The sequence below is a fragment of the Sarcophilus harrisii genome, chromosome 3 (assembly GCF_902635505.1).
Source record: "Sarcophilus harrisii chromosome 3, mSarHar1.11, whole genome shotgun sequence".
NCBI lineage: Eukaryota > Metazoa > Chordata > Mammalia > Dasyuromorphia > Dasyuridae > Sarcophilus > Sarcophilus harrisii.
The window spans coordinates 556,104,631-556,126,330 of NC_045428.1; the positions used below are offsets into that span (position 1 = coordinate 556,104,631).

Below are 21,700 nucleotides of genomic sequence, written 5' to 3' on the forward strand. Positions count from 1 at the left end.
ACAGAACTGGGGCTGTGGGCTCCGGGGGAAGCAGGTGGGGAGAGATTACAGCCGAGGCTGGGAGTCACATCCTGTCCGGCCCACGGTGCCGTCTCCCCCCCTCCCGGGGCAGGTTAGGGGCTTCCCACTCTACCAGCCCAAACCTCCTGTGTGAGCCCCCTGGGACCCTCCCCCAGCCGCCAGCCAGTGGGACTCACAGCAAGAAGTGTTGGGGAGACGCCAGCTGCCAATGCCTCTTATAGTGTCCCCTGGGGATCCAGCCCCGGGCCATGGGCGAGGAGCCCTCCCAGGGGACTTGGGCCAGACTCACCCCACCCTGAACACCAGCGCTCTCCCCCTTCCCCCCGCTGGGCTCTTACCTTCTGGGTACAGGAGGCCGAGTCTCTCTCCGTCCAGGAGACATCTGTGGAGGCCTGCATGGTGGAGGAGGGTGTCAGTGCAGGGGGAGCTTTGGGCCCTACTTACTTCTGCTTTTTCAGCCTCCCCAGCTTGAGGAAGGAAGGGGGGGTGCAGCCTGGGGTCCTTGGTCCCTCCCCACCTCTCACACTTCCCCCTTTGGGAAGGAGAAGGGAAAGGGAAGAGCCTAATACTATAGCTAGCTGTGTGACTCTGGATAAGTCATTAACCTCTTCTTGTCAGGGAGATGGCTGCAGTGGATGATCTTTAAGATTCAAGCTCCTCCAGCCCCAACATTCTGTTCCAGGGTCTCTCCCAGTTCTGAGATTCTTTGTTCCAAGGCCCTCCCAGCTCTGGCCTTCTGTGTTCTAAGGCCCCTCCCAGCTCTGACATCCCATGTTCTAATGGCCCTCCTCCTTCTGACATTCTGTGTTCTGAGATCCCTCCCAGCTTTGATATTTTATGTTCTAAGGGCCCTCCCAGCTCTAACATTCTGTATTTTAGGATCCCTCCCACTTCTGACATTCCATGTTCTAAGACCCAGCTCTGACCTCCCAGGCTCTAAGGGCCCTCCCAGCTCTGACATTGGGTCTCCCAGACCAAGGCTGGGAAAAGGAGAGAGAAGTGGGCCCCAGTCTGGTCCATGCAGGAGAAGAAAGTTAATGTTCCCACTTCTGGCCACTTCTCTGCTCTCTAGGAACAGGGGTGTGGAGTGGACAGACTAGTCCAAGATCACCCAGAGCTTTGCAGGAGAGCCAACACCAGCATCCTGCTGCTCTCCAAGTTTCCTCAAAGCCCAGCCTCTCATCCCACTGCCCCAGGAAAGCAGCCCCAGGCCAAGCTGGAAGCCCAGAGTCCTGGAAGCAATTCCCTGCCATCACCCGGGGCCGGGAACAGCCCACCCAGCGCTGGAAGCCATGGGAGCTGCCCAGCCGTGATCTCTTTCTCTCACAGACCAATGGCTTGCCAGGTTAAATACCTCATCCAAGCTTCCACAACCATAAGGTGTCAGGAGTGGGATTTGAAAACAGCCGTTCCTCTCTCTAATTATAACCCTCCAACCATCAGCCTCTGCAGCCTCCTGGTGTGTGCGTGTGTGTGTGTGGGGGGGTGATCTAGCCATACAGCAAGTGAGGGTCCACAGCTGGGCCTAGGGGTTCGGGCCACAGCTGCTCTACCTCTCGCAGAAGGGAAGCCCAGGGAAAGGGGCAGCTCTGGATCCAGCTCACCCAGCTGGTGAGACTCAATCAGAAAACTCTTCCAGAGACATTAAAACTGTAACTCCGGGGCCCAAGCTTCTAAGAGAGGGAGTGTGGTTGCTGCAGGCCTAAGTAGGGTTTTCGGCAAGACTTAAGTCCAGAAGTACTGATTAAGCACCTACAGTATACTAGAACCAATCTCTATTCCCTAAGGGGTAAGACACCAGGAGAGAGGGAAGGAGGAGCTTGGAAGAGCTCTGAATCTGAATCAGATTCTCTGTTTGTCTGGCTAAGGGACTCTGAAGGGGGGGAATGAGCTTCTCACGCCCTCATCCTCATGGGGCTTCAGCCCCAGGTGACAGTAAAACAAAACAAAACAAAACAAAACAAAACAAAACAATTTATTAGTTGTGATCCTGAGCGAACCTTCCCAATTTTCTCCAAATGCTAAGCCCATCCCTTTGAGATCACCGCCCAGCTACATTGCGAGTTGTCTCTGTCTTGTTTTTCCCATTGTATTAAAAGCTGCTTGAGGACAGGGACTGTATTTTTGCCTTTTCTTATGTGCCCAATGCTTAGTATGCAGTAGGCACTTACATGCTTGTGGATGATGATGTCACTTTAGACCTCTCTGAATCTCAGTTTTGTCTTCTGTTAAATGGGGGTAATACGGCAGTATACAACCTCTCAGGGTCCAATATTCTCATTTTTCAAATAAGGAAACTGGAGCCCACAAAAATGAGGGGACTGACTCGGGAGTTCAGCATCCTCGGGCCGGCATTTCTGTAAGGCTCCCAGAGGAGAGTTATAGGCCTCTCAACCAAAGCTTCTTAAACTCTGGTTTGGGACCCAGGTCTCGTAACCAAATGTGGGGCCGCAAAATCATGATTCGTGGTAAATGTTTGATTTGTGTACCTGTTTTATATCTACACACAAAAATTTCTTGGGTGAAAAAAGGTATTGAGGGAGAAAAGTTCAGGAAGCCTTGGGCCACACCACAAATGCTTGGGTTCAAGTCCCATTTCCGAGGCGACGTGACCTGAGCTCTCGGGGTTCCAGACCCTGCACACCTCCCCCTCCAACATCAGGACTGGGAGGAAGCCTTGCTGTGGAGGCTGGGAGATGTCCGGCCAGCGGGAGCCCTGGACTGGATGTCTGCCTTGGGGGCCCAGTCCTGATGGCCCTTCCCTGGGAAGGGGAGAGGGACAGCTGGGACCCAGGACTGGGGGAGGGGGCAACTGGGCCGGCTCCTTGAGCCCCTCCAGCACCTGGGAGAAGGAGCCCATTGTCACATTCTGCTGAGTGGGATCAGGCTTTCATAAACAGGAAGAGAAAGGATGGGGGGAGGAAGAAAAAGATTCTGAAAATAGACAGCTGTGGCTGGCTTCAAAGAGGGATCCGGCCAGGGGTCGGAGGGAGCCCCTGGCCTGGGGTTAGGTCCCTATCCCAGAGGAGACCCCAGACCCAGGGGTCGGAGGGAGCCCCTGGCCAGGGGTTAGGTCCCTATCCCAGGGGAGACCCCAGACCCAGGGGACAGCCCCAAGGAGGGGTTGGAGGGAACCCCAGCCAGGGGTCGGAGGGAGCCCCGGCCAGAAGTTAAGTCTTTATCCCAGAGGAGACCCCAGACCCAGGGGTCGGAGGGAGCCCCTGGCCAGGGGTTAGGTCCCTATCCCAGGGGAAACCCCGGACCCGGGGGGGGGGGGCCGTCACCTCCTGCTCGCCTACAGCTGCATCCAAGGCAGCCAAGGGAGCCCTACCCCAAGCCCTGTGCTCAGAGGCCATGGCCCGGTGCTCCCCAAGGAACGTCGGCGTCTGACCCACCTTTCTCTGCCTGTCAGAATCCCACCTATCCCCCAAATGCATCTCCCAGGCTGCCTTTGTGGGAAAGCACTATAAAATTTGTAGGTTATAAAACGCTGCCTGGAACACCGGCCAAGGGCCTGGGTGCAGGGACAAAATGAAAGCCCCCGTCCTCGGGCCAGCCACACTGTCTGGCTGGGTCTGGGTGGGAGGGACGAGGTGCGGGGCAGACCCCGATAGAAATGGCCCCTGAGCTGAACCCTGAGCAAAACCAGATTCCTCCACTTCCCCTCATGGAAGCTAGGTGGCACCAGAGTGCCCAGAATCACCATCCTGGCATCAAGACCCAAGTTCAAATTCAGCCTCAGACACGCAGCTAAGTAACCCCGTCGGCCTCAGTTTTCTCACCAGTAAAATGGGCTGGAGAAGGAAATGGCAAATGCTCCAGGAGCTTTGCCAGGAAAACCCCAAATGGCGGCATGAAGAGAGGGCACATGTGAAAAGCGACTGAAGGACTCCAGAAAGAGGAAAGGACCCGGGTCCCACTGGTCCCGCTTGGGTGAGGGCAGACAGCTCGGTGCCCTCCTCTGTAAAATGAGGGAGCTTGGACCACCTGGTCCCTGATGCCAAAGAAACCTCCACTCCCAGCTCAGACCCTTGTAGGGCGGCGACTGCGGGCAGTCAACGAGGAGTGTCTGATAAAAACCATCTGCAGCATCTAAGTGTAACAGGGGCTGCCCCCAAGGGGCTCTGCTGAGGGACAGAGCTTACAGATGGGGAGGGAGTGCCCCCTGGTGGGCGGGCCTAAGCCCTGGGGAAAAAGGGGCAAGGGGACCTCTGAGGTGCCGTGGAGGGCAAGTCCACCTTTACCCCCCAGACTTCTAAGGGGAGAAAACTGAAGCCAGAGGAGGGAAGAAGGAATTTCTCAAAATCTCACCAGTTGAGGGAGAGACTTGAACTCAAGTCCTCTGACTGGACTCTTACTCTGAGGGCCCTTAGAACCCGGGATGTCAGAGCTGGGAGGGCCCTTAGAACCCGGGATGTCAGAGCTGGGAGGGCCCTTAGAACCCAGGATATGGAACTGAAAGGGAAACAAGGAGAGGGAGAAAACAATTCAGAGCACTGAGGTAGCAGACAGAGAGCTGATCTCAGGCCCAGATCCTGCCTGAAAAACTATTGCTGTGAGATCCTGGCCAATCACTTCCTTTCTCTCAGTCTCCATGATTCTCTAGACTGACATCTCGGGGAGGTTTGAATCTGCCTTGGTGAGGAGAGTTCCTCTCCAAGAATTTTCTATCTACAGGAAGATCCAGTAAACACAAATAGATCTGGTTCTTTCCCTCCCATTTTATAATAAGGAAACTGAGGCTTTGGGGATAAAGTAACTAGGGCCACCTGGCTCTTCAGTAGGAGAATCATATTTGAACCCAGGACCTCTGACTCCAGAGCTGGGGCCCTTTCCACCAGACCATACTAGGTTCCCAGGTTCTTAAAGAAAAGACACACCACATTTGGGAACCCTTTGTTAGCTGAGGAAAATCACATAACATTTTCAAAATCCTCACTTATTATTTTATTATTATTATAACCATGCTTCTGGCTGTCAAATTCTTTTAAGCCACCATTCAAGGCCCCGGCCTACAATGAGACCCCGGCAGAGCTCTGTCACTCATTTCCCATCATCCCTCGGGAGGAACAATGAGCTTGCTCGCTCTCCCTAGAACGCTCTCTTAGGATGCCCAACTCTCTCACTAGACTGCCCGGGCCGGGGCTCAGGGGGCTCCCTGAGAACGTGGGCTCCAGTCCTTTCATCTGTACGTGAGTCCAGCCCAAAGGGGCAGGGTCTGCCCTGGCCCTGCTCTGGCTGGTCCCCTCTTGGACAAGCCATTTCTCTATTCCAGACCGTCGTTTTCTCACAACAGAGAAATAGTGAACTAGACGAGCATTTATTAAGTGCTTACTGTATGTCAGAACCTGATCACTAGAGGGTGCCGCAGTGCACAGAGAGCTGGAGCCGGGAAGATTCCCCTTCCCCAGTTCCCGGGCAGCCTCAGAGGCCCATGAGCCAAGTCACTTTGCTCCGCCTCAGTTTCCTCATCTGCTAAATGGGGTAATAACAGCGCCTGTTGAGCAGGGTTGTTGTGAAGATCAGATCAAACGATAACTGTGAAGCATTGAGCGCCGTGCCTGTGCGTCCTGACTCTTCGAGAGCCTCAGAGGAGTTTTTCTTGGCAGAGACCCTGGCATGCCCCTCCCTGTTTCTTCTCCAAGGGATTAAGGCAAACAAAAGTTAAACCCGGGCCCGCAGGCTTAATGTCTGGTGCTGAATTTGAATCAGGGTCTTCTGGACTCTAGGTTCAGTGGTCTATGGACCGTGTAGACCAGGGGTCCTCAAACTTTTAAATAGGGGCCAGTTCCTGTCCCTCAGACTGTTGGCGGTTGGACTATAGTAAAAAAACAAAAAACACTTTGTTTTGTGGGCCTTTAAATAAGAAACTTCATAGCCCTGAGTGAGGGGGATGAACAGTCCTCAGCTGCCGATCTGGCCCAAGGGTGTAGAGGGTTCACAGCAAAAGAAGCCCTGTGTTAGCTGTTATAACGACCATAACTACCATTACCAAAAGGAGTGTTTCTACTACTGCTCCTCCTCCTCCTCCTCCACTTTTTCTTTTACTACTACAATGACGACAGCGACCACCACTCCCCCTCCAGTGCAGTTCTAATGCTCCACCTCCCACCTCCGCGCCTTTGCTCTGGCTGTGCCCCACACCTAGAGAGCCCTCCCCCCTCACCCCTGCCTTAGAGAATCCCTGGTTTTCCTGAAGGTTTAGCTCAAGCACCTTTTTCCTGAGTCTTTTCTGACCATCCCCACTCCCACCCCATATTCCTTCCTTGTACCTGTTTTCTCTGAATTTTTGCATTTACATCCAGAATGAAAACCCTGTAGGATCAAGGACTGGCGAACTGATCTCTGTGCCCGCCACAGTTTTTTTGTTAGGGGATCTGATTTCTCCCCTTAGATCTATCCACATATATTATGTGTCAACCAGTTAGCAAGCATTTATTAAGCACCTACTATGTGCCGAGCCAAAAACAGTCCTTTCTTTTAAGGAGCTCACACCCTCATGTGAGTGACAACCTGCAAACAATTGTGTACAAAAGAAGGAAAATTTGGGAATAATCTAAGAGGACAGGCCCTTACATTAAAGGAGATCAGCAGAGGATTGTGACAGAAGGTGAAATTTTAGCTGGGACATGAACGAAACCAAGAAGTGGAGATAAAGTGGGAGAAAACTGCAGGTATGGGGGGGGGCAGCCAAAGAAAGAACCCTCGTAACATAGAGCTTTAAAATCTGCAAAATGCTTTTTAGAAACAATCTCATTAACTTTCTAAGAGCCCTGGGACATCTACTATTGCTTCCAATTTGGAGACGAGGAAAGTTTAGTGTATGAGGAAAGAAAATTATTTTTTGTTCATTGAAGAAAAATCTAATTTTGAAAGAGATATCAGGTTGGTTCCATTATTCACTAAGCAGCGCGGTGGAGAGCGCAGTTCACATTTGATCTTGGCTGGATGAGTCACCGGTCTAGCTCACACAACCAACGTCTCATCACAAAGCAATCTTGGGGAGAAAGACCTGCTTGTCTAGTCAAGGTGTCCTTGGTAAAGGCGGGAGGCAGCGACAGCAGGTCCTCACAAACAGTACTCTGTGGCAGGCCGCATCTCACGGCCACGGCTGACGGAAGGGGGCAGACAATATTAGATCCGCTTTGCCTACGGTTGGTTGGTAAATTCAACCCTAAAGGCTCCCTGCCGTCCATGCACAAGTTAAGATCCTGCGAGATTCTCTGAGAGAGATGCCCCTGAAGAATTAACTGTTCAGTGTCTGATAATGTCAAGTGAAGTGTAAAACCAGGAGACGTATGTTTGCCAAAGGGCTTGCCACTGTTGCAGAAAGTGTTTGTCATGCAAGGTGAATGAAAGCGGGATTCCTGCAAGGGGGTGGGGTCTCATCGAGGGGTTCTTGTTCATGGGGAACGTATGGAATCAATCGAGATCTATGACCGCACAATCTGGAAATAGGGAGGCCCAACGTTCCACCCACGGAACAATCAAGTGCACAAAGAACGTCTGCTGTTCAGATGATTAGGTGTCTCCAGATGGACAACAGCCCATTGAGCGGGCCCAACTGGAAGCACCTCTTGGACAGAAATGAAGAGAAGGGGCTAGAGCTAATTTGGGGGAATGCCCAGTACTTCCAAAGAGCCCGAGCTACCCCAGAAAACAACAAAAAATCCAGTATTTGTAATTCCACTGTTCTGCTTACAAATCACAGGACTCCATCATTTCTGAAGAATCCAAGCAGAACACCAAGAGAAAAAAATGGCGTGAATAAGAGGGAACCAGCAATGACTTGGTAATGAGAAGTGACATAAACAGTATTATCTAGGAGACAAGAGGAAGCAGGCTAAGCAAGATTCATGAGTAAAGGACAATCTATGGACAGCCCAAGTGCCATAATACCGTAAGGAGAAGGAAGTGAGGGAAGGAAAAACACTTATTAAGCACTTACTGTGTGCCAGGCTCTTTACTAAACACTTTATAAATATTTTGAACCTCACAACAACCTTGGGAGGTGGGTACTATTATAATCTCTATTTTACCATTGAGAAAACCGGAGCAGACAGGTTAAGTGACTTGCCTAAAGTCCCACAGCTAGGAAATATCTGAGGCTGGATTTGAATTCCAGCCTCCAACTCGAGGGCCAGTGCTCAGTTATTGTGCCTTATCGAGGGTGACACAAAACAAACATAAATCTAGGATGTATATATTTGCCAAAAGATGTATACATTTACAAAGCATACTGGGTAGACCTCTACATGAAGGTAATTACTGACATTCACATAGATTGGGAGTTGCTTCCTTGTTTTTTGGTTCAGTTTGGTGAAGCCTATGGATCTCTTCTCAGAATATTTTTTAAAAAAGAAAATACAGTGTTCCAAAAGTCTCAAATAAGGTTCGAGCTAACTTAGAACTACGCTGAGACTTTTGGGGAAAGTCTGTATATTGGATTAGAAATAGAATAGAGTATACAAACGGAGTATAGTTATCAAAATATTTAAAACAAAAATAAATTCATAGAGCTCTCTGAAATCCATCCAAGGATGCTTTGAGGAATCAATGGGCCCACAGTCAAAAACCCCTAATACAGGACTGGCACAGTGGACAGAGCACAGGGTCTAGAGTCAGTCTCTTATTAGCTGTATGATCCTGGGCAAGTCACTTAACTCTGGTTGCCTCAGTTTCCTCATCTAAAATGAGCTGAAGAAGGGAATGGCCAACCACTCCAGAATTCTTTTCATGAAACCCCAAATAGGGTCATGATTAATAACCAAAGTTTGTGATGCGTTTATCTCATCTGAGCTCCTGACAGTCCTAGGACTGTCAGTCCTGTATCAGACGTTCCAAAAAGCCGGCAGGCTTAAGGTCACAAAGCTCACAAGCATCTGAGTGGGGATTGGAAGCCAGATCTTCCTGATGCTAAGTCCAACAGTGTGGACATTAAGGTGGGTCGATGGGAGCACTAGAACAGGAACTGCAAAGTCTAAAGTGGGGTGTGACCTCTGGCCCTCCCTGCAGGGAGTTCCTGCATCAGAAGGTTGCTGATGGGCAGAATGCCCCCTTCTCCCCCGATGCTTCCCAATGAACTTGAGGATTTTAGAACCATCAACTTGAGTGGAAATGTCCAGAGAGGCTGAGTAGAGCTGGGGGCAGACAGTGGTACTAGATGTATTCAAGCACAAAGGTGCAAAGGCAGTAACAGAACTATTATTAAACTCATTTGACAGATAGGGAAACTGAGGCAGGCAGAGTTTAAGCAACCTGCCCCGAGTTAAACAGCTTCTAAGCATCTAAGGCAAGATTCAAACTCAGATTTTCCATTTCCTGTTGTCTAACTGAACACAGAGAATGATGGGCCAAATTAACTACAGAGACTAGTTGGAAGGAGGAAGTTTTATTTATACTCCTCTCCCCTAGCGTACAATTGTTTTTGTTGTTGCTTTTTTAATTTAAATTTAATTTTAATTGCCTTATGTATCACATAGGATGGTCAGGATTTGTATCATTAAAAATAATAATTTCAGTATAATAACATTTATATAGCACCTACTGACGTGCCAGACATTATGCTAAGCACTTAATTACTATCTCATTTGATCCTCACAACGCCCTGGGCTATCATGATCCCCATTTTATAGATGAGGAAACTGAGACAAACAGGGAAAGTGACTGGTCTAGGATGACCATCCTAGTGGTCATGACTAGTAAATGAATTCAGGTCTTGCCGATCCTAGGCCCAACACTCTAGCCACCAAGTCACTAGCTGGCAACAGAATGCCCCCGGCAAGCACAGTCCAGTGGAGAGAGTTCGAGATTTGCAGTCAGAGGCCCTGGCTTCCACTATCACCTTGACAAATAATTTCATTTCTCTGGAGCGCAGTCTTCCCCCGGGGAGGAAAACGGGGCAGTTGGGTCCACATGGCCTTTAAGCTCCCTTCTAGTTCAAATCCAGTAAAATCACAGGTCAGAAGGACATTTACCTATGTCCAAGGGAAAGGAGAATATGCAAATTCTGCTCTCATCTGCCCAGGAGAAAGGCCGCCTGGGAACATCAGTCAGCACTTGAACCCAGGACTTCTGACTAGAAGTCTCTCCACCAGTGGGCTTTCTCTCCCTGCTCAGATAATCAGGTTTCTGCTTGCCTGTTTCGGCCCCCCAAGTCACCCCTGGAGCCCACTGCCTTGCAAATACACTGGTAGGAGCTTAATAAATGCTTGCTGGACTACCCTGGGGAACTCCACCCTTTCCAAACACCTGGGTCAGGAAGGACCTGCCAAGAAACCGTTCAGAGGGCCCTCCTGCCACACCCAGGCCCCACCCCCCATTTGGGTAACAGGAGAAGCAAAGTCCAAGGGAGACTGTTCACACACAAATGGGCAATCAATCCCATCCCTGGGAATAGGGGCAGGGTGGAGGGCGTGGCCAGGGGGTAACCACCACCCTGGACTTCCTCATAGAAGGGGCTGCTCCACCCAAAGTGAAGGTGACCTTTTCAGAGCAATGTCCCATTCCCAGAGCACCTCCCTCTCTATGACCTCCAGTGGATCATAATATCCCCATTTGACAGCTAGGAAAACTGAGGCTCAAGAATCAAGGAAGCGACTCACCCAGAGTTTTTTCATTAATTAAGCTGTAGGGACTCGTCCCCAACTCTTTCTTCCGACTGAGAATCCAGCAGGTCACCCTGTTTCTGACCCAGGGCAGGCTCACTGACCCTACTCCCAGATCATGTGCTCTCAATTCTTGCCACCTCTGCCCAGTCCCAGGGGTCCTTAGCTGTTAGGTCCTGGAGACTTCTCCCTGGTTTGGCCTCAATAGATTGTTTCAGAGGGAGAGGAGGCTGGCCTGCTCTGGGAGGGGCAGGCAGTAGGGTAGAATACTTGGGTTTTTTCAATCCTGATCTTTCCTTCCTGTAGAAGGGGTCTGTTCTCCCCAGTGCTAAGAAAAAGGAAATCTGACTGTGAATTGGTCAGACCATTCTGAGCATCACAGTGTATCCTTAATCTAGAAACTTGGCAAGTCACTTAAGTCTTCCTGCCTCAGTTTCCTCATCTGTAAAATGAGCCGGAGAAGGAAATGGCAAACCATTCCAGTGTCTATGACAAGAAAACCCCAAGTGGGGTCAGACAGAGTTAGATATTACTGAAAGGACTCAGCAACAAAAAATGTTTCATTCACCATCTCTTTCTGGACCAGAAAGTCTCTCTGTAGTTTCTACTTTCTTGACCATTCTCTTCCCGCACTGGAATATAAGCTTATGGAGATCAGGTACTAGCTCTTAAAAAGATTAAAATAAAAATTAAAAAAAAAAAAAGAAGCCATTTAATCCAAACTCCTCATTTTAGAGATGAGAGAACTGAGGTAGAAAGAGATGAGATGCTTTGCCCAGAGTTCCACAGGTAATAAGCCTAAGAAGTAGGATCTGAACCCAGGGCCTGTGTATAGAGCCAGCATCCTTCCCATTGTACTGAGGAGGGCAATTTCCTCATCTGTAAAATGGGAACATTACTAACAAAGATCTGACACTTCCTTCTGTGACAGCCAAGAACTGGAATCAAAGGGAAGAATGTTGAGACAAATGACTGGGGCAAGCATATGGCCATTAAAAACATGAGGAATTCTGAGAAACAGAAAGATATCTAGCTACAGTGACCACAGTTGTGGAAACAAAAAGATCCCTAAAAGGAAGTTAATCTGAGCAAGCAAAAAAGCAACGTGGGTACCGGAGAGGCGGCAGAATGCTGAATACTCAGCAAGCACTCTATCGAAGGTGAAGGGGTGGGTCACTGTGGCCCAACACCTCCTGTCCCGCACCAGCCCTGGCCCAGACCCCATCTCCCTCACCTTCTGGCCTAGCACCTCCTGTCCCCACCAGTGCTGGCCCAGACTCGTCTCCCTCACTGTAGCCCAGCACCTCCTGTCATCCCCCGCCCTCCCCGTCCTGGCCCAGACCCGTCTCCCTCACTGTGGCCCAGTACTTCCTGCCCCTCCCCAGTCCTGGCCCAGGCCCGTCTCCCTCACCGTAGCCCAGCACCTCCTGTCCCCCCGTCCTGGCCCAGACCCGTCTCCCTCACTGTAGCCCAGTACTTCCTGTCCCCACCAGCCCTAGCTCAGACCCATCTCCCTCACTGTGGCCCAATACTTCCTGTCCCCCACCAGCCCTGGCCCAGACCCTGTCTCTCCCTCACATCCTGGCCCAGCACCCAGGGCCCAGCCCTGGGGCCCAACATCTTGTGTTCCTCAGTTGCAGCCAATGGCAGGTCACTGATTACCGAGGTCACCCCACCCCAGATGGATGCCCCAGGGGCTCAGTGGGGCAGCTTCCTTTGCCCCTTCCTTCCCTGGCTGCCCCCTCCTCCATTGCAGGCCTCAGTGACTATCGTGGAGTTAGCCCAGCAGCCACCTGCCTCTCCAGAGAGAGCCGCTGACGCTGGGGTCTCCCTTTCCAGAGCAGCTTCGCTTCTCCCTCAATAACTGTCACCAATAAGCCTCTCCCCTTTTCCTGGGAACTCTACCCCCCCCTCCCCAAACCTGTTATTACAGTGGGAGAATGGGGGCCACACCCTGGACCCAAAGGTCTCCTTTATGGTCCAGTCTGTGGGGACAGAAGGAGGAGGGGAGAGGAAATTCTGAGGTCACCTTAGGCCGCCAAAAACCAGTGAGGAGGGAGTGAAGGAGGGGCCCCGACTCCGCCCAATGAGAGGTTCAAGGCCTGTCCAGGATGCTCCCTAACTGTGGGACCTCACTCAAGTCAATCCTCTTCCTCTGGGCTTCCGTTTTTCTGAGGGAAAGGAACACCTGGAGAACAAGAAGCACTAAATCTGGGAAGGGCGGGTCCATGTCTACAAGGAGGGCTCCATCTCTTGGAGCCCACATCATAGAGATAATCTCAATGACTCAGTAAACCACAGAAGAGGCCCCCCCCAGCAGCCTCAGTGACTGACAGGAAACCCATCTCCCCAGCCTCAGTTTCCCCATTTGTTCAACACAGTCCCCTCTCCCCAGACCCTCATGGAGAAGGATCATGGCTCCCCACCCAGACTGGAAACCCCTTGAGTCAGAGCCTCTGGGGAGCAGAGGAAGGACAAGGAACTTGGAGTGGTGGGGGGTGAGGGCGGGACAGGAGTGTCAGAAGGCTTTCTAACAGCGGCTCTGCCCTGGAGGGTAACACAGGGGACTTTAAGAGGGCACTTCCTCGTTTACTCCTGGACCCACCACCTGCAGCGCAGATGCATACACCATGATCCACACAACGCCGTGATCCACATGACGCCGTGATCCACACAACTCCGTGATCCACACGTCCCTTCTCCGACTGTCTCCAACACTGACGTTCTGCTCCTAACACGCCTCTGGCTCCAGCACCCACCATTCTAATGCCCACTCACTCCTCAGAGGTCAGCAGCCTCATGGCGGATCAGGACTCAGGAAGATCTGAATTCAAATCCAGCCTCAGACCCCCACTAGCTGTGTGGTCCTTGCCAAGTCACTTAATCTGTTTGCCTCGGTTTTCCCCACATTGTAAAAATGGGAATAATGATAGCACCTAATTCCTAGGGTTGTGATCAAATGAGGTAATACTTGTAAAGCATTTAATGCAGAACACTTAACAAATCTTTTCTTCTTCCCTTCTTTTCCTTTTTTCCTTTCCTTCCTTGCTTCTTCACCCCCTCCATTCTTTCTTGTTTCTTCCTTCTCTCCTTCTTTCCTTCCTCTCTGCCTCCCTTCCTTCTTTCCTTCCTCCCCCCTTCCTCCTTCTTTTTCCTTCCTTTCTTCCTTCTTTCCTTCCTTCCTTCTTTCCTTCCTCCCTCCCTCCCTTCCTCCTTTTCTTTCTTCTTCCTTCTTCCTTCCTTGCTTCCCTCCTTAGAGGAGATCCTATTTTCAGGGTGGAGCTGAGATATGAGCACAGCCTCTTATTCTTGCTGGAAGGCTTGAGACCCCCCTGTCCTTGCTTGAGCTCGAGGTCCTCCCTCGCCCACATTCCTCCACTCCCAAACCAGTCCCCTTGACCCTCACCTTGGAGAGAAGTCTTCCAGCATCTTCTCCAGGAATTTGCCCATTCTGGAAAAAAGAGATGGAGGAGGGCCTGTCAGAGCTGCCCAGCATGGACAGCTAATGCCAAAGGGATGCCAAGCCAGAGCAGGGGGAACCCTCATCTGTGTCTTCTGAAAACATCCCTGGGATCCCGAGCACAAGAGGCCCCACAGGGCAGAGGGAATCCCCCTTTTGATCTGATACTGTCATCTTTCATCTTGCAAACAAGGAAACTGAGGTTCTCTGAAGGGATAGGACTTTCCTCAGGATCCCTGTCAATAAGTGGCAGGAGACCATGACTGCCTAGGAGAAGAGGGAGAGTTCTGGGGCCTCTGGTATCCTCCTCTAGGTTGGCCCAAATGAGAAGGAGGCAGGCCTGGCCCACGGATCCACCACGATCCCGCTGCTTGGTCTATGGATCCACCATGATCCCACTGCTTGGTCTGTGGATCCACCCCAATCCTGCTGCTCAGTCTGTGGATCCACCAAGGTCCTGCTGCCTGGTCCAGTAGGCAGGAGACCAGATTAAAAGTCAGAACCCCTGGGTCAAATACCAACACCAATGTGTCCTAGTAGCCATGGGCAAGTGCCCAACTCTGTCTCAGGCTCCATATCTGTGTAAGGGGAATAGTACTGAAACTGCCCCCCTCCCATGATCGTTGTTAGGAACAAAGGTATTCCTCACTTTCAGAACCACATGAACAATCATGAGAGCTTTTATTGTTCCTAAGAACCCTTCCTGGGAAGCCACATACACGGGTTCTAACCTGGGCAAACCACTTTACTTGCCAGAGTCAAAGAACTAGAGCAGTAAGGGACCTCAGAAGTCCATCCTGTGAAGTGACTTATCTATGGCCACATAGGACAGAAGTATCAGTCAGGATCTGAATCCATTTCCTCCAGTTCCAGAAGCAGGGGCCTTTCTCTGTTAATTGGTGCTGCTGTGTAATGGAGACAAGGGGGGGGGCAATTGGGCTAAATGGTTTCTAATCTCTGTTCTGAGGTTCTCCCTAGTTCCAACATTCTATGTTCTAAGGACCCTTTTGGCCCCAACATTCTGTACCCTTACATCTCCCTTCAGTTCTAATACTTCAGGTTCTGAGGGTCTTCTGTGTTCTTAGGCCTTTCCTAGCTCTGACATCCACTGCTGTAAGGTCCCTCCCAATTCTGTTGTGAGCTGTGACTCAGTGGGACCCAGTCCCACTGGCCCCAGGATTCAGCATCTGAGCCCCCATTTCCAGAAGGCCTCCTACACTTCAGGCTATCACTGACCCAAAGCCAAAGATAGGGCATTTGTATCAGGGAAAGCGCCCAGCCCAGCCTGGCCTACGGGGACCAATTCATCCATCCCTCTTCATTCTCAGGAGGATCAGCCGGGGAGTCCTCGTTACCTTCCTAGATTCAAAGAACAGTCCTCAAACTTAGTCTCAAGGGAAGCTAACTGGCAACAGGGAATACAGCTTTGGGTCTGGAACTCCAAAACTGATCTTCTGAGTTCGAATCCAGCCTCAGACCCTTCCTAGCAGTGTGACTCTGGGCAAGTCACTTAACCCTGTTTGCCTCAGTTCCTCATTTGTAAAATGAGTTGGAGAAGGAAAGGGCAAACCACTCCAGTATTTCTGCCAAGAAAACCCCAAATTGGGTCACAGAGTTGGACACGGCTGAACAACAACCTTAGTCTCACTTACGCTATGTGACTGATTGCCCCAACTTTGGGCCCAAGTTCCCTGCCTAAGGAAGCCGAATAAGAATAAGTCTTTGAGGCAAAGACCAGGGTTCATGGCCCTTCAGTGGCTTGCCTGTATCTTCTTCCACCCGCCCTCCTCCCCAATCTCGGGCAGCAGCCAGCAGAGCCATGCCCTGTTATATAACTCCTCTCTTCCTCTTCTCCCCTGGGACATCCCTCCCTCCAAGCCTTTTAATTCCCCCTAATCCTCTGCAGAACAGAGTTCATCTGTCTATCCACTTCCCCTTCTGAATCCCTGGCTTGGTCCAAGCCCTCACACCCTGTGCTGGGACCCAGTAGAGAGAAAGCCTGTCCAGGCCGGAACCCAGCATGCTACAGTTCTCATCCCTTCTCCAGGTTTGGTTTCTCCTTCTGGAACTCTGCACAATGGGAAGGACAAGCTGACATGATCATGACGCTTACGGCGCTTCAAGATTTACAGTCTGTTAGTAAGCACGAGCTCATTTGATCCTCATAACATCCCTGTGAGGTGGGTGCTATTCTTATCCTCATTTTACAGATGAGGAAACTAAAGGGGGCAGAGATTAAGGTGATTTACTCACCTATAGATGTAGGGAAGGGATAGGAAGGACACAAGAAAGACACCTGCTTGGATTCTCCAAAAACCATTCCCCTGAAATAAACAGGCTGAATTCAAACTAGCAAAACTTTTAACTAATCTTACTCTGTGTCCAATTCAATCAGACCAGGATCAAACTCCAGCAGCTTGCTTTTCTCTGATAAAGGCCCAGGGTATCTCCCTTATCAGTTCACAGTCATTATGTCTCAGACAGCAATTCTGCTCTGTCCGGGGGAGCGATCCTTGGCCTATGGCTGAGCCTGAGTTTTTTCTAGCAAAGCAAATCATGGCTCCTCTGGCTTAAAAAGATGGTGCAAGTGGAATCAGACTATTTGGGCCCCAAACCTGCCTTCATTATTTATTATCTATAAACTTTGGAAAAAGTCACTGAAGCTCCTTAGGCCTTGGTGCCCTCATGTGCAACATAAAGGGACTGGACTGAGCCCCTTAAATCCTGGACTAATGACCCTTCTTCTAGCAAAGTGAATCATGACTCCTCTACTTAAAAAGAATACAAGTGGACATTTGGGCCCCAAACCTGCCTTCATTATTATCTATAAACTTTGGGAAAGGTCACTTAAATTCCTTAGGCCTTGGTTCCCTCATGTGCAACATAAAGGGGCTGGACTGAGTCCCCCTAAATTCTTGACCAGGGACCCTTCAGTTTCTTCCCAGACACAGGCTTGACCCAAAGGGAGTCAAAGGCAGGCACAAAAGGCAGGGAAAGGGTCTGGGGAAGACAAGGTGGAGTCCCAGGGGAGCCCCAGCCTCCAGTGGACTTGATAGTGGGTTCTGATGGGTGTCTCAGTCCCCCTTCCTGCCCTCCCCCACCAAAGCAAAATAATTTTGGTTTGGGGGAAGGGGGAGGGGCAAGGGTTTGACTTCCCGTGAAACTGAGGAGCAGATGGAGGAAGAAAACACTGACCGCCACAGAGACAGGAAGCGGCCTCGGGCACCAGGTTCGGATGCCAGCCTTGGCATCGGGTAGCCCTACTCCCTGCTGATCACCCAGGGGCTGCGTGCCAGGCCTGATCGGTATGCCCGCCGCTTGGCGAGGCCCCCTAGGAAGGGGGGGAGGTGTGTGGACAGGGGCTCTTCCTGGTTGAGAACACCCTCCTCAACTTGGCAGTTCAAGCCCTGTACACCGTGCCTTCTGCCTACCTTTGCAAGTTTCCTGTGCCCTCCTCCTCCTCCTGGGTCCAGGTCCCACCAAGCTGGCTTGCTGTCTGCCTCACAGCCCATCTGTTTCTCCCCTCTGTGCCTTTTCACAGGCTTTCTACATGACTGGAGTGAGTTCTCTTCACCTGACTCAAGTGCCACTTCCTAACCAAGGCCTGATGGAGCCCCCTGGGGGGTTTGCCCACCTCCCAGAAATTACTTTGGGTCTGTTTTGTTTATTTGTATAAACTCACAGGCTCATAAGGCTCACAGAGAAGTGACTTGATTCAGGCCTCTCAGCTATAAGTAGCAAAGCTGGGGTTCTAACCCCAGCCTCTCCCTTAATTCCTCACCATCCAGGTTCCAAGGTCTAGGGGGCCCTGCCCAATTCCTGCTTGGCTGCCCGCCTCAAGCTATGAAAGCACAGGAGCAACCCACATTTCTCAGAAACCGGAGGTTTAATCAGCCCCATTTTATGGAGGAGGAAACTGAGGGCAAGAGGGATAGCAGGTTAGCAGCCCGGCTGGGACCAGCCCGAGCCTCCCGCTGTGAAGGTTCCCTCCATTGGCCATGACTCTGCCCACCTTAAGTTGGAGGGGGAGGGTTAAGGGGGGAGGCCCCACATGCCCCTCCCCCACGCTGCCTGGCCCAATTCAGTCCAGGAGCCTCAGTGGCGGTGGCACCTATACCTGGAGGTCAGACTGACTATCGGTTACATGTCACCGGGGCTGAAAGCAGACACGGCGTTCCGGGGAGAACAGCGGGGCCCCTGTTCTCTCGTGAAAACAGCCCAACCCTCTGGGACCGCCTTCAGACACCCGCCCGGCCCCACAGCTCCTGTTACCCAAACACTCAGTCTTCTGGCACCTTCCATGGGAGCAGTGGGCTCGGACTCTGGGAGCTGGGGAAGGGGGCCAGGACGAGTGTCTTGTCCCAAGGCCGGCCTCAGGTCTGGGGGCCCTCTGAGGGGATGTCCAACCCTATAGGTCCTGAGAGAAGCTGAGAAAGGGGTTCCTGGCTTTGGTCAATAAGACTCCAAGTCCTCTCAAAAAAAAAAACAAAAAAAAAAAAAAACAGAAGTAAAATGACTACTTTAAGATTATAAAATTGGTGTAACAAAACTGGCAGGATCCAAACCAAAAATGATTTGGGTGTGAGGTCATAAACTGAAAGCTAGAAGATGCCCTGAAGGACATCTAGTCTGACATTTACCTATGGAGGAGGAGGCAGGATTTGAATCAAGGTCCAGTGTTATGTCTATTTCCTCTCAAGAGCAAGCTAATTTAACAGCTGGCTTGGATGCATAAGCACCCAGGTTTCCTACCTACAGGGTTATTTCCTATTTCCCACCCCAATTCCACATGAATCTCTACCCTGCTTTTTCCCTAGAGGGGATGGAGGAAGGGGATCCCCGCACCCAAAGGGAGCACCAATTCTGCTACAGTTTTGCCCACTTGTCCACTCCCATCACATACCTTCTCTTTCGGATCAGGGAATGCCTAAAGCAGAGCCCCAATCTGGAGCCCTGGCAAGAACCTCATCTCTGAACATGATTCCTTATAGGAGCCAGGGTGGGGGATGGAGGTGGAAAGCTTGAGCCCAGCGCTGAGACCCTGAACCTTTCCCTGTCCCAGCGATCTCAGGGCTAGACACTCTGCCATTGTCCCTCCTGCAAAGGGCTGCCCTATAGCCAGGGCCCCAGACTCCTGGGTCCCTTAGGAGAAGTACAAAGATCAATCAGCGGAAGGAGCCTTCTCCATCTCCCTTGGCCTGGGCCTGCCCCACCCTGGGACTTCTGCTCCCCAGGACCCGGCCCCCTCCCCCCAGCATGGTGAGGGAAAAGGAACAGAAACAAGGCCGGCTTCAGCTCCTCACCTCTCTCCGGGTGAGTGAGCTAGCGAGGGAGCCGGTGAGTCAGCGGCCCGGTGATGTTGGGCCTGTAAAACTTCATGGCAAGACTCCCAGGGCAATTTACTTCAAATTGCTCCTTCAGGGTTGTTACCTAATCCCCCACAGAGCCCACCCCCAAATCTCCAACCACCCCTTTTAAAGGCCCAGCAGCAGCCAGCCACCCTAGGGGCCGAGGGGCCCCTCTGGATGACCAAAGGTGTGTGCCCCCCTCACCACCTCTTCCAGGCCTAGACTTGAGCTCAGAACCAGGGCTCACTGCTGCTAAGGTGCCCAGTGAAGCACATGCAGGGCTGGGCAGGTGGGGCCCTGGGGCCCTGCATGCCAGGGCAGCAGCCAGGAGCATATCTCCTCCTGCTTGGCTCTGATGGGAATTAGGGGCCCAGGGCCTGGCTCACCCAGCTTCCCCAGAGCATCACGCTTGGTGGAGATCCAGCTCTTTCCCTGAACCCAGCTAGGCAACAGCACTCGGGGACCAAGGGTTCGATGCCCAAGCCCTCTCGAAGTTGGGCTAATGCTTAACAAAAGGATTGGACAAGGTGCCTCAAGTGGGGAAGGGGGGAAGAGGAGATACTTGGGAGAGCCGGCCTTTTCCCCAGAAACAAGAGGGAGGTGCGGGAGCCAATACTATACCCTCAGGTAGAGGTGGTGGTTCTAGACCTAGGTATGATCTTGTGTTTTACTAGCTCTGGATTTTCACAGCCAGACTCCCCCCACTTACCCCACCCCCAGCCCTACAGAATCACAGATCTTGTCCACATGGAAGTCTCCAGAATCAACCTAAAGGACCTCAGGGACCTCATCTCCCCAATCTCGGAGGAGACTGGGAGTTGTAGGTAATGCTCAGAAAAAGTGTCCTCCTCCCTGGGCCACAGGTCTCTGAGCCCAGCCCCTGCCAGGAGGACTGCTGCATGGCCGGGCCCTGGCACCCGTCCCGGGACGCAGAGGGGCACCCCCTGATTGGGGAGGTCTTCCCTTGGCAAGCAGAGATCAGCTGCCATCCAACCAGGCAGAGAACAAACCCCGGGGCAGCCAGGAGCAGCTGGGAATGGCGAGAAAGAGACCAAATCCAGAAGGGGAAAAAACTACCAGGAGAGACAATTCCCCAGTGGATGCCGGTGCTCTGGTGTTCCTTCTCCTACCTGGTGGTACTGGGGTGTTCGGCGAGCTCCCGCACCCCAAGGTGTGAGCGTGGAACGGCGACCCTGGGATCCCGTCCGCCCCAATCCGAGGTGTGTGTGTAGGGGAGGGATTCGGCTCTCTCAGCCCCCACCCCCCCCCAAGGTGTGAGCATGAGGGGGGAGCGGCTGGGCTCCGGGATCCCCCCACCCCGGGACGTGTGTTTGTGTGTAAAGGGAGGGGACCAGCCCTCTCCCGGCTCCCCCTCCCCGACCGGGAACAAACTCCGGCTCTGGGCGCCCCTTCTCCTTCTCCTGGCTCACCTGGGCTCGGGGAGCCGCCCGGGCGGACTGTCCCCAGAGCTCGCTCGGGGGAGATGCCTGAAGGGCACGCTTCCCTCTCCAGCCCAGGCTTCTCCGGGCCAGGCAGCCCGGGCTGGGAGGAGGGGGAGGTGGGGAGGAAAGAGCGATGCTGCCGGGCTGGGGGAGGGGTCAGGGAGGATCCAGCTGTTCCTCCCCTGGCCGCCAGCTGCAGCGCGGTCTTTGTCTCCCCGGGCTGGGGGCTTCCCGTGGCGCCGGCCCAGCCCAGGCCGGATCCCGGGAGTCCCGCCCGCCGCAGCCCGGGGCCCGCCAGTCCCGGACACCCGGCCCCACTCACCTCGGCATCCAGGGAAGCAGCTCAGCGAGCGGCCAGGGCTCCCCAGCTGGGCGAGCGGCATCGCGCCGGCGGCCCCGGCTGGCGCGGCTCCGGCTCCGGCTCCCGCGCCCCGCGCCCGGACCCGCGCACCGCTCCGGCACTTCTCACTCCCTCCGTCCGCGCTGCCCCGGGGGCGGGCCCCGCCGCCGCCGCCGCCGCCGCCGCCGGACCCGCCGTTCCATTGGCTCCTGCGCTCCCGGGGAGGGTGGGCACGCCCCTCCCTCCCCCTCCGCCTCTACTCCCCATCCCTGCCCGGGCGCTGCATTCCCGGAGTCATCTTCCTCCCACCCTGCCCCCCACAGCCGGGCGCATTCCGTGTCCCTTCTGGGCCCCGGCCCCGGTTCTCTCGGGGCCCCGAGCCGCCCCCCGCCCCCTTAACCCTTGCACGGCCCCGCCTCTGGGGCCTTTCTCTCTCCTCCCCGACTCCGCACATCTGGACAGCGTCTGCTCCAGATGTTGAA

At 52.8% G+C, this 21,700-nt stretch overlaps 1 long non-coding RNA gene across 1 annotated transcript; it reads right to left on the reverse strand.

The window, feature by feature from the left end:
- Positions 1-358: 358 nt before the first annotated feature.
- Positions 359-21,236, reverse strand: LOC116422811. The gene is made up of 3 exons (XR_004233346.1): positions 21,201-21,236; positions 14,035-14,079; positions 359-413 (listed from the first exon to the last, which is right to left on the reverse strand). It is a non-coding gene; the product is annotated as an uncharacterized LOC116422811 (long non-coding RNA).
- Between the last annotated feature and the right edge of the window lie 464 nt (positions 21,237-21,700).